The sequence below is a fragment of the Ursus maritimus genome (genome assembly GCF_017311325.1).
Source record: "Ursus maritimus isolate PB19 chromosome X unlocalized genomic scaffold, ASM1731132v1 scaffold_X1, whole genome shotgun sequence".
Classification (NCBI taxonomy): domain Eukaryota; kingdom Metazoa; phylum Chordata; class Mammalia; order Carnivora; family Ursidae; genus Ursus; species Ursus maritimus.
Genome location: NW_024423319.1, coordinates 35,408,556 through 35,421,042, shown reverse-complemented (window position 1 = coordinate 35,421,042; position 12,487 = coordinate 35,408,556). Strand labels below are relative to the sequence as shown.

General features: G+C 36.3%; 1 pseudogene; it reads right to left on the bottom strand.

The window, feature by feature from the left end:
* Positions 1 to 780: 780 nt before the first annotated feature.
* On the bottom strand, positions 781 to 1,612 carry LOC103679755 (annotated as a pseudogene).
* Between the last annotated feature and the right edge of the window lie 10,875 nt (positions 1,613 to 12,487).

Here is a 12,487-nt window from a genome sequence, read left to right as displayed (position 1 = left end):
AGAAAACATCTTGAAGCTATTAATAACTCCTCTTCAATTAGAAGTCATAGATTAGAATTCTGTGAGTATACTTGTCAAATGATTTCTCTCCTTCTGAGAATAGTAGTATGTAGAAACAGAAACCCAAACCAAATAAATAAAATGTGAATGTTTCACTGAATTTCAGAGATAGAAAAAAATTGATGTTTATTGGCTCCAATTCTATATGTTCTAGGCAATATGCTACTCTAGATAAATGAAAATGACTTCTTTTGCAGATCTAGGCTTTGAGATTTTTCCTAGTCAAGCAGGATAAGATATATAAGTAGAAATACACATACACACATATACACACACAAACACACGCACAGACACACACCCCTTATAGGTTATTGGAATCAAATTATGATTCTACTCTTGGATCTGTAATTTTCCAACTTCAGATAACTTAACTCATCATTAGTTTTCTAATCTTTAAAATGGAGACAATGAATGATACCTGGTTCACTGGGTTATCATAAAAAGTAAACTAAAGAATATGGATAGCAGAGTGAAAATACATAATTTAAACCGTTGGTAACAGAATTCCTCTTATAAAAGGAACTGTATTTAGAAAAAGTAAAACTATTTAGGCTGGGTATAGTATACTTTATTGATGGTACCTGACAAAGTAGGGCTCCTTAAGCTCTTCTGATTTGTGGGTCTGAGATGGAAACTGTCAAAGTCAGGATATCCCCAGTGTGTTGGGGGGATTGAGTTGAGTCAAGAACTCCCCAGCAGCTGAGGGCCTCTCCAGTGCTCTCACTGGGGCTGGTGGTCCAGAGAGTTCTTACTTTTTAGAGACTATGTGGACAATAAGATTCACCTGTTGCCGTAGCCAGATTTATTGTCATTCCACAAAATAAGCTTGAAAAAGTGGTTGTTGAGGGCAATGCTGCTCCAGAATCTGAAGTGGAAAAGTGGGTGTCACTCTTAAAGTTGCAGGAGACAGCCTAGTCCTCAGTGTGGTCCAGGATGCTCTTTAGGGAGCCCTCTGATACCTGTCTCACCACCTTCTTGATGTCACTATATTTGGCAGCTTTCTCTAGGCAACAGGTCAGATTCAAGTTTGACACATTGGGGGTGAGGACACAGAAGGCCATACAAGTGAGATTCCCATTCAGCTTGGGGATGACCTTGCCCACAGCCTTAGTAGTGGCAGTAGAAACAGGGATGGTGTTCTGGGCATCCCTTTGATCATCATGCCACAGCTTCCCAGAGGGGTCATCCACGGTTTTTTTGGTGGTAGTGATGGCATGGATTGTGGTCATCAGTCCCTCCACAATATAGTTTTCATGGATGACCCTGGCTGGGCAAGGGCAAGCAGGTGGTGGTAGTACAAGAAGCATTGCGGTCATTCTTGAGGGAGTTTCATTCTTCTCATGGTTCACACCCCTCACAACCATGGGGCATCAGCAGAAGGGACAGGGATGATGACCCTTTGGCTCCACCCTTCAAGTGAGCCCCCCAGCCTTCTCCAAGGTAGTGAAGACACGAGTGGACTCTGCAACATATTGAGCACCAGCATTACCCCCATTTGATGTTGGCAGGATCTTGCTCCTGGAAAATAGAGATGGACTTTCCATTGATGACAAGCCTCCCATTTTCAGCCTTGACTGTGCCACTGAACTTGCCATGCTAAAAATTACAGTAACATGTAGACCATATAGTTGAGGTCATTGGTGGTGACAGTATCCACTCCATCAGAATTAAAAGCAGTCTTGGTGACTAGGTGTCCAATATGGCCAAATCCATTTACTCTTTCACCATTACGTCTCAGGGATACAGCTGGCATTGCACAAGAAGATATAGCTGTCTGTTGAACAGGGAGGAAATGGAGCCTAAATTATTTATTTAGCTATGGAAGACAAGGTCCTGAAACCATGATTTAGAAAAAGACAGTAAGAAATAATTAACTCCTCTGCTTGAGAAATGAATAGATTTCTTAGTCATGAAGAGAAAGAAGAGAGAGAGATAATCAATTGAAATTATGGAAGTCCGAACTATGAATAAATAAGTGGCTGGAAATGTTCAGTATCGGGATGGCCAAAATGCTTAAGAACACAAATAACTAATTTTAATTTCTTGGTATTCTTGAAATGTAAAATTCTTCTACCTGCTCAAACCTTTAGTAAAGTAAGTGACACACACAAATGTCTTTTGTAAATAGTTCCTATAAATGGTTTAGTACAAAGAAGAGAACGTTGGTATGATATTAGAGAATAAGATTCTGACATCGGTGAAAGGAGGGACCTAGAGCCAAAAGTGAAGAAGTCCATAGAAGAGCAGGAATCTTGAGGAGAGCACTGGGCTCCAAAGAATGAGTAACACATGCTTTAATTAATATGTCTAAATGTCAAAAGCCAGAGTTACCTCTGCCAATATTTGGATTACTTGTATAATTAATCTTTATAGGGGCATATATTAAGTGCTCAGTAAATATCAACTATTATTGTATAAATTGTAAATAAATGTTGGATTGTATTCTAGGAATTATTGAACTGAAATGAGAAAAAAGACGAGGACAGTTTCAAATAGTACCTTCTGTTTACCCCATAGTTGAAATTAGTTGCTCCCTCCTTGATACTTCCAAAGGAAATTTCATATGCATGGCTGCCTCCTTCAGAACACATTAAGTTTCTTGAAGGTAGAGGACATTCAATATTAATTGCTAGATTGCTATTGCTCACTGCAAAATCTGGCCTGCAATAGTCAAATGAAACACCGTGACCAAATGTTTAGAATGAAATTCAACATGAAAAGACAGAGAAAACCTAGAAATGCAGTGATATGAATATATATTTATATTATATGATCTTCTGCCCCTTATGGCAACATTGACAGTCACTTTTATTATTTTTATTTTAGGGTCACCATTTTATTTATGCCTTCGAACTTTCTTCATCTTAGATGAGTAAACGTGATATTTTAATTTTGTCCATTTTATATTTCATTTATGTTGCTTAAAGCCTTGTTTCAGTGGTTGTTTCAGTATTCCAATTGACTCTTTTCAATATTGAAGTGCCATTTTAGCTTGACTGTCAGAGAAAGTTAAAATAAATACATATATTGAGAATATGCAGGAAGTGATTTATAACTATTTCAAGTCTTGCTTTTCATGTGTTTGGACTAATAAAATAAATTATCAAGGTAATACAAAAATCTTCCAACAAAGAGAAACTCGAGACCAGATGGCTTTACTAGTGAATTCTTCCAAAAGTTTAAAAAAAGAATTAATACCAATCCTTTTCAAAATTTTCCAAAAAATGTAAAAGGAGAGAACACTTCCAAACTTATTTGATGAGACCAGAATTACCTTGATACCAAAGCCAGATAAAGACACTGCAAGGAAAAAAAAATAAGCTACGGTCCAATAATCCTGATGAATATTAATGCAAAAGTCTTCAACAAAATACTAGCAAACCAAATTCAACAGCATATTAAAATAATCATATACCATGACCAAGTGGGATTTACCTGTTATGCAAGAAGATTCAACATATACAAATCAATCAATGTGATATAACACATTAACAAAACAAACAATAAAAATCACATGACCATCTCAGTAGAAAAAAATCATTTGACAAAATTCAATAGCTTTTCATGATGAAAACACTTAAACTACTTATAAAAGGAAATTGCCTCAACATAATAATGATAATATATGAAAAGCTTATAGCTAATTTATACTCAATAGTGAAAGACTAAAAACTTTTCCTGTAAAACCAGAAACAAGCCAGGAATGCNNACTCTTACCATCTTTTTTTTTTTAAGATTTTATTTATGTCAGAGAGAGAGAGCACACAAGCAGGGGATGTGGCAGGCAGAGCAGGCAGAGCAGGCAGAGGAGGCAGAGGAGGCAGAGAAGGCAGAGGAGGCAGAGGAGGCAGAGCAGGCAGAGGGAGAAGCTGGCTCCCTGCTGAGCAAGGAGCCCATCACAGGGCTTGATCCCAGGACCCTGGGATCATGACCTGAGCCAAAGGTAGATGCTTAACTGACTGAGCTGCCCAGGTGTCCTGAAGTATAATAATCTCTTTCCAAAATGACATGACCTTAAATATAGAAATCCCTAAAAATTTATGAAAAAAATTTGTTAGAACAAATAAGTCAATAAATTTGCAGATTAGAAATCACTCAAATCAGTTGCATTTCTATAAACTAACATCAATCTGAAAAAAATTTAAAAAACAATCCCGTTTACAATAGTTACAGAAAGAATACAATACTTAGGAAACCAAAGAGGAGAATGTAAGCCAAAGAGGAAAAAGACCTGTCAACTGGAAACTAAAAAAAAAAATTTAATTAAAAAAATTGCTCAAAGAAATTAATGAATACACAAATAAATGGAAAGATATCATATGTTCATGGATTAGAAGATTTAATACTGTTAAAATGACCAAACTACTCAAAGCAATCTGCAGAGTAATGCAATCTCTATCAAAATTCTAATGACATTGTTTTTAAGAAATAGAAAAAAAATCCTAAAATTCATATAAAATCTCAAAGGACTCTGAATAGACACAAAACAGTTTGAGAAAGAAGAACAAAGCTGGAGGCCTCACACTTCCTGATTTCAAAACATATTGTAAAGCTACAGTATGGGCCACATGGTTGGCTCAGTCATTTAAGAGTCTGCCTTCAACTCAGGTCATGATCCCAGGGTCCTGGGATCAAGCCCCACATCAGGCTCCCTGCTTAGTGGGGAGCCTGCTGCTCCCTCTGCCTGCCACTCCCCCTGCTTGCACTTCCTCTCTCTCTCTCTCTCTGTCAGATAAATAAATAAAATCTTAGAAGAAGAAAAAAATAATGCTACAGTAGTAAAAACAGTATGATATTGGATAAAGACAAACATACATCATTGGAACAGAAGAGAGAGCTCAGAAATAAACTCTCATATATATGGTTAACTGGTCTTCAACAAGGGGGCCAGGACTGCACAATAGGGAAAGGATAGTCTCTTCAACAAATGTTATTGGGAAAACTGGATATCTACAAAACAAAGAATGAAAGTGGACCCTTGTATATACCATACACAAAAATTAGCTCAAAAATGAATTAAAAACCTAAGGATAAGCTCTAAAATGATAAAACTTCTAGAAGAAAATGGGGAAAGCTTCATGACATTGGAATGGGCAATGATTTTTTTTGGATATAACACCAAAAAACACAAGTAACAACAGTAAAAATAGACAAATGGGACCTCATCAAACTTTAAAACTTCTACACAGCAAAGGAAATAAGAAAGTAAAAAGGTAACCTATGGGATGGGAGAGAATATTTGCAAATCATATACCAAATAAAGGGTTAATATCCAGAATATATAAAGAATTTTTAAAACTCAATAAAAAAGATCAAACAATCTGGTTAAAAATGGGCAAAGAAATTGAATCAATATTTTTGCAGTGAAGTTCTATAAGTGGCCAACAGGTATATGAAAATGTGCTTGAGGCACCTGGGTGACTCAGTTAGTTAAGCATCCAACTCTTGATTTTGGCTCGGGTCAAGATCTCAGGGTTGTGAGGTCTAGCCCTGCATTGGGCTCCATGCTCAGTGTAGAGTCTGCTTGTTTCTCTCCCTTGGCTCCTCCCCTCACTCTCTTTCTCTCTCTCTCAAATAAATAAAATCTTAGAAAAAAGAAAAAACGTTCTCAACATCATTAATCATCAGGAAATGAAGAACAAAACCGCAATGATAAGTCAGCTGACACCCTTTAGGATGACCACTATTTAAAAAAAAAGACCCAGGAAATGACAAGTGTTAGTAAAGATGTATAGAAATTTGAACCCTTGCGCACTGTTGCTGGGAATGCAGAATGGTGCAGCTGCTTTGGAAACAGCATAGAGGATCTTTAAAAAATTAAAATTAGAACTGTTGACCTAGCAATCCCACTTCTGGGTATGTATCCAAAACAACTGAAAATAAGCACTTGAAGAGAGATTTGCAGCAGTATTCACAAAGCCAAGATGAGGAATTTGGAACCTAATTGTCCGTTAATGGGTGAATAGAAAAAGAGAATGTGGCATATATATGCAATAGAATATGTATACAATTCAGCTTTTTTAAAAAGGAAATTCTGTCATATGTTACAACATAGATAACCTTAAGGACATTGTGATAAGTGAAATAAGCCAATCACAAAAAGACAAATATTACATGATCACACTAACATGAGTTACTTATAGCAATGAAACTCACAGAAACAGAAAGTAGAATGATGTTTTCCAGGGACTGTAGGGGAGGGGGAAACAAGGACTTGTTATTAATGGCTATGGACAGTTCAGTCATGCAAGATAAAACAGTTCTAGAAATCTATTGTCAACAATTTGCATATGGTTAACAGTACTGTAGTGTATGCTTAAAAGCTATTAAGAGAGTATCAAAAAGTTAAAAATAGAGCTACCCTATTACCCAACAATTGCACTACTGGGTATTTACCCCAAAGATACAGATGCAGTGAAGATACATATGCACCCCAATGTTCATAGCAGCATTGTCCACAATAGCTAAATTGTGGAAGGAGCCGAGGTGCCCTTCAAAAGACGGATGGATAAAGAAGATGTGGTCCATATATACAATGGAATATTACTCAGCCATCAGAAAGAACGATTTCTCAACATTTGCAGCAACATGGATGGGACTGGAGGAGATAATGCTAAGCGAAATAAGTCAAGCAGAGAAAGACAATTATCATATGGTTTCACTCATTGATGGAACATAAGAACTAGGAAGATCGGTAGGGGAAGAAAGGGATAAAGAAAGGGGGGGTAAACAGAAGGGGGAATGAAGCATGAGAGACTATGGACTCTGAGAAACAAACTGAGGGCTTCAGAGGGGAGGGGGGTGGGGGATTGGGATAGGCGGGTGATGGGTATTAAGGAGGGCACATATTGCATGGTGCACTGGGTGTTATACGCAAGTAATGAATCATGGAACATTACATCAAAAACTAGGGATGTACTGTATGGTGACTAGCATAACATAATAAAAAAATTTTAAAAAACTATTAAGAGGGTAAATTTATGTGTTTTTTACCCCAGTAAAGAAAATATGATGCAGATGTTCAAATTGTGCTACATAATTAACTTTACTCCTTACCAGAAGCCTTTCTGTGATTAAATTGGAAAGCCTTCCATTTTGGGAAAATAGCTATCACATGACCTTCTATCCTCCTCAGGGGTTGCCCAGTCAGTGCCCTGTGCCTGGACCGTTCCTTTATATGGAGGTCTACTGCCAAGCTGTCTCTTGGTTTAGGTTCCTTCTTCCTTATTAAGAGAAATTTTCCCCTGTGTTGGGTGCACAGTGAACTTCCTTGTATTACTTAAACATGTGTTTCATAATGCACTTAGCCAGCCCCGCCAGTATATCTGTCCCTACCTGGAATGGAACATGGTCTTTTTGCTGCAGCAGAAAAGGAATGTGTGCAGTCCCTTGCCCTGCCTTGGTATTGGGAGGGAGCCACTGGCCACAGGGGACCAGTGCACAGTAGAGATGCTGATCTTATTGCATCTATTCTTTTTGTGAGTAAAGCATTGTTCCAACCAGCACCTTGTGGGCCAAGATCTGTGAGCTCCTGCTTCTGGTGGTTGGCATTGTTATTCTTTGCTTCCTCTGCCTAGTGGGAATCCTCACCTATGATTGGTAGCTGGATCTTCCCATTCAACAATATCAGTGGCTAAAAGAAATGTACTGAGATTTGATGTGATGAAGTTAAAAAGTGAAGTGTGTCTATGTATTTGAAATAATCTCTTTTGAATCTATGCTGAAACTTAATCAAGTTAATCGGTCATCCTTTTAAGACTAGCTCCTCAAATGTGGGTTTGTTAGAATGTACCTTTCAAAATATTGTCAATATAAAGGGAAATTGGTGGCAAAACCAAACTATAATCTATGTTTTCTTCTGCTTTATGAGTTAGTAATAATTTGTAAATGAACATAATGCTTTGTGAAAAGATGCATTTAAAGCAGTGACTACATACAGTCTACTTGATTTACATTCTTTTCTCTATTAGGAAGAACATAGATATTGTGAAATGTGGACTTCAGTGTTTCTGCAAAAACAATATCTCTTGCCTATATATCACAGAGCTATGGAATTCAGCAGTGGAATGAGTACAGGATTATAATCAGCCAGATTCTTCTGTACTTTTCCTCAGAAAGTCTTTAATTTTTTTAAAAGATTTCATTTATTTATTTGAGAGAGAGAGAGTATGAGCAGGGGGAGGGGCAGAAGAAGAGGGAGAAGCAGGCTCCCCGCTGAGCAGGGAGCCCAGCGTGGGGCTCAATCCCAGGATCCCGAGGATCATGACCTGAGCCAAAGTAGATGCCCAACAGACTGAGCCACTCAGGCACCCCCTCAGAAAGTCTTTATTTTCAAGACTGAGTCAGTTTATTGTAAAAATCAGTTTCTAGTTTCTTATTAGTGCATAGGCTTTTAAAGTTTAGGCTTTTAAAGTGTATGTATTGTCTGTTTTGACTAAAGCTGAATATTTACCTATTCTATTACTCAGCTATTCTATTTCTAGGTACATACATATCCAAGACAAGAGAGGGCATATGTCCACCAAAAGAAAAGTACCCAAATCTTCATAACAGTTTTACTCATTGTAGACCCAAACTGGAAATAATCCAATTGTTCATCAAATATAATGTACAAATGTGGTATAAATAATACAATGTTATATAGCAATGAAATTAATTAAATACTGCTTCATTAAAATACGTGAATTGGTATTACAAATATAATGTTGAGTGAAAGGAGTTACTCAAAAGAGTGCATATTATATAATACCATTTGTATAAAATTCAAAAACAGGAAAAATTAATCCATTGTAACTGAAGTCTAAACAGTGGCTTCTTCTGGAGAGGCTGTCTATAATGGCAAAGGGAGTGTTTATAATCAGAAGGGACACAAAGGAACCTGATGGAGTATGAATAATGTTCTATACCTGCATTGGTATATGTGTCCTAGAATTGTATACATACTAGCTGTGCATTACTCACTTTACTGTATAGAAGTGCTTTACTCACTTGCCCATATATAAATACAAATTTAAAAAGTAAATACCCAAAGGATACAAAAATACTGATTCAAAGGGGCACATGCACCCCTATGCTTATAGATACATTTTCAACAACAGCCAAATTATGAAAAGAGCCAAATGTCCATTGACTGATGAATAGATAAAGAAAATGTGGTATAAAAGAGAATGAAATCTTGCCATTTGCAACAACAGAGATGGAGCTAGAGTATATATGTGCTAAGTGAAATCAGGCAGAGAAAGACAAATACCATATGATTTCACTCATATGTGGAATTTAAGAAACAAACAGATGAACATAGGGGAAGGGGAAAAAAGAGAGGGAAGCAAACTTTAAGAGGCTCTTAACTATAAAGAACAAGCTGAGGGTTGATGGAGGGAGGTGGGCAGGGGATAGGCTAAATGGGTGGTGGGTATTAAGGGGGGCACTTGTGATGAGCACTGGGTATTATATGTAAGTGACGAAAGAACAGCATATTTGCTAAGACAAAAAACCCACAAAACCTAACTAAATTTGAAGTAAAAAATTGTGCCTATTAATTTCATCCATATGCTCAAGAAATTCTTAAATTCATTCAGACACTCACAGCTTTGACTCTGTAACAGCCTCTTTTATGGATGTTATTGTTGCTATTTTGATATAATATGAACATTTTCCACCAGTGTTTGTTCTCCCATAGGACCCTTTGTGTTGTAGAAATAACACTAAATTCAAGTCCCAAAGACCTAGTTTGAATAGTGGATCCTCCACATACAAGTTGGTTTAACATCATGTTAAAATTAAAATTCATATTAATTTTTTCTCATTGTGTAGAAGAGGAAAATCTGCCTAATTATAGTGCCTTAAGATGAATAGTATAAACATATTGGTATATTTTCTTCCAGCCTCCTTTTTTCTGTGCATTACATTTTACTTAGCTGCTACAATGTGCATTCAATGCTGCTTTACCACCTACATTTTTGGCATTGTCACTTTGACATGTCACTCAATAGTCATCTCAATTATTGTTTCTGTATCAAACAGCTTTAAAACTACCATTTCAGTCATCACCTAACCCCATCCCCATTTCCTTTTTTCTTTTCTTCTTTTATTTTCACAGAGACCTTGTTATATTCTGATATATTCTTGCTTATTTATTTATGTATTTAATTTTAATTCCTGACTCTCCCCACACGAATGTAATTTTCATCAGAGCAAAGGTATTATATGTCTTATTCAGGGTTTAAGTATTGAGTAGATCTTTGACTTTTTAATTTTTGTTGAAAAATAATCCACTGGAAATATATTTATTCTTTTGACACTATTGTAAGAAACATTGTGGTCAACATGTTCTAGCTTTCTCTGTATTTTGAAATAGTTTGCAGAAATGGTTAGATTTATCAAAGGACGTGAATTTTTAAATTAGCAAGTTTTTTAACTTTTGAAAATTTCATCATCTTCATTTATAAAATGAGTATAAAAATTTAAACCAATATCATCATCTGGGCTTATGAGATGTTCAAATGAGGTAATAGATGGGAAGTACCTTGGAAGTTCTAGAGTAATATATTCATAAAAGTACTATTATTATATCTTAAAAGTGTTTATTGCCATATATTCCTTTTTTTAAGATTTTATATATTCATTTGAGAGAGAGTGTGTGAGAGCATGAGCAGAGAGGAGGGGCAGAGGGAGAGGAGAAGCAGGCTCCCCACTGAGCAGGGAGCTCAATGAGGGGCTCAACTCCAAGACCCTGGGATCATGACCTGAGCTGAAGGCAGATGTTTAACCAACTGAGCCCCCCAGGTGCCCCCATATATTCCTTTTTGTATGTGATATTGATTTGGTAAAATTGAACTATGATACTGCAATATGGAAGGATCACCCAGGATACCATGCTGTAAAAAATCTTAACACTACTGCCTAAATAAGAGTTGTGGGTGGAGCAGGGGTCCATGTTACCAAGTAGCTTATAGTCTTTTTAAAGAAGCACTAGTGTATGAATATATGCTATTAGTGAACAAAAGGCTAACTGGTAGTAAGATAGCAGTATGTAACTGGTGCTGGTATGTTCATTGTTTTAGTGTTCATAGGAAAGAGTAAAAGGATGTTTTATCATTGGGCCCATACAAATGGGTGGGTAGGAGTGGCATGACATAAGATTAGGGAAATGTGACTAGTTAAATTTGCGGTCACAGCATGATCTGAGATATTATTTTGTACTCTGAAGTACTGAGAATTTGAAGGTGGGAACTATAGATACATATGAGAAATGAAGAGGAAGGATTGACAGGTCTGGATAATTGAATCATTATGTAAGGGATGAACAAAATGGATGAGTTTCCCATTGTCTGAGAGAATTAGCATGTTCAAGGGAAAATGAGGAGGACATTCATAGACATGTTCAGTAGGCTATTTACAACAGAGAACTAGAACTCTGATGATAGGATGGGTCAAGCCTACAGATCTAGAGAAGGTGATTGAAGGTATAAAATAGAATTCAGAAGGATAATTAGTTTAGAATAGTAATTCCATGGTCAGGAACTATGCTTTAGTAATGCTTACATTTGGAGAAAGTTTGGAGAAAGGTAAAAACAACAGAGATTTAAAAAAACAACAACAACAGCAATTCAAGTAGACAATAAAAGAGAATAATGAAATATCTCCCAAACTGAAAGAATGAAAGTGCATTCCAAGGTAGCCTTGAGGAACCAGTCAACAGTATCAAATGCTGCAAAAAAATTTGAGTTAAAAGTAACAAAAACAATTTTAAAAATAAAGTACAAAAAATTGACTAGATTTTATACTTATGACATTAATTCCAAAAGCAGCTTTTTGGAATTGTGAGGGTTAGAAATAAATGTTTTTATGAAATCATGGAGTGGAAGAGTGGTGGTTTAATGAGGACAAATAACATAGTTAATACTTATCAGAAATATTTTAACATTTTAATCAAATATTCATACACAAACTAAATGTGAATTCTAAAACTCTGGTAAGTGGTATGAGGGAGAAACATATGGTTTCATGAAAGTGTTGGATATGGAAGTTAGAACTATGCTCAGAATGATTGCTAAAGGGAGGTAAGAAAAGTCTTTAGGGGAATGTAAAGCATCAAAATGGAAGCTAGACTAAACAGCAATGTCAATTTATTTAATTTTTAAATAAGCATTGGGGAAGCTTACACATGTTCAAGGGAGAAAAAAGGAGCTACTATAATATTTGTGTGTGTGTGTGTGTGTGTGTGTGTGTGTTGGGAGGGGGTCAATTTGACTGCTTTTAGAAATAGCCTCAAAGAATATTTGTACTCTGATAGGATTTTCATAATTTCAGGGTCAGAAACTCAATTTCATCAGTTTATCAGAGGAAACTTTATTCTTAGAGATTGCTAACTGAACTTCTTTTTTAAAAAAGATTTCATTTATTTATTTGAGAGAGAGGGGGGGGG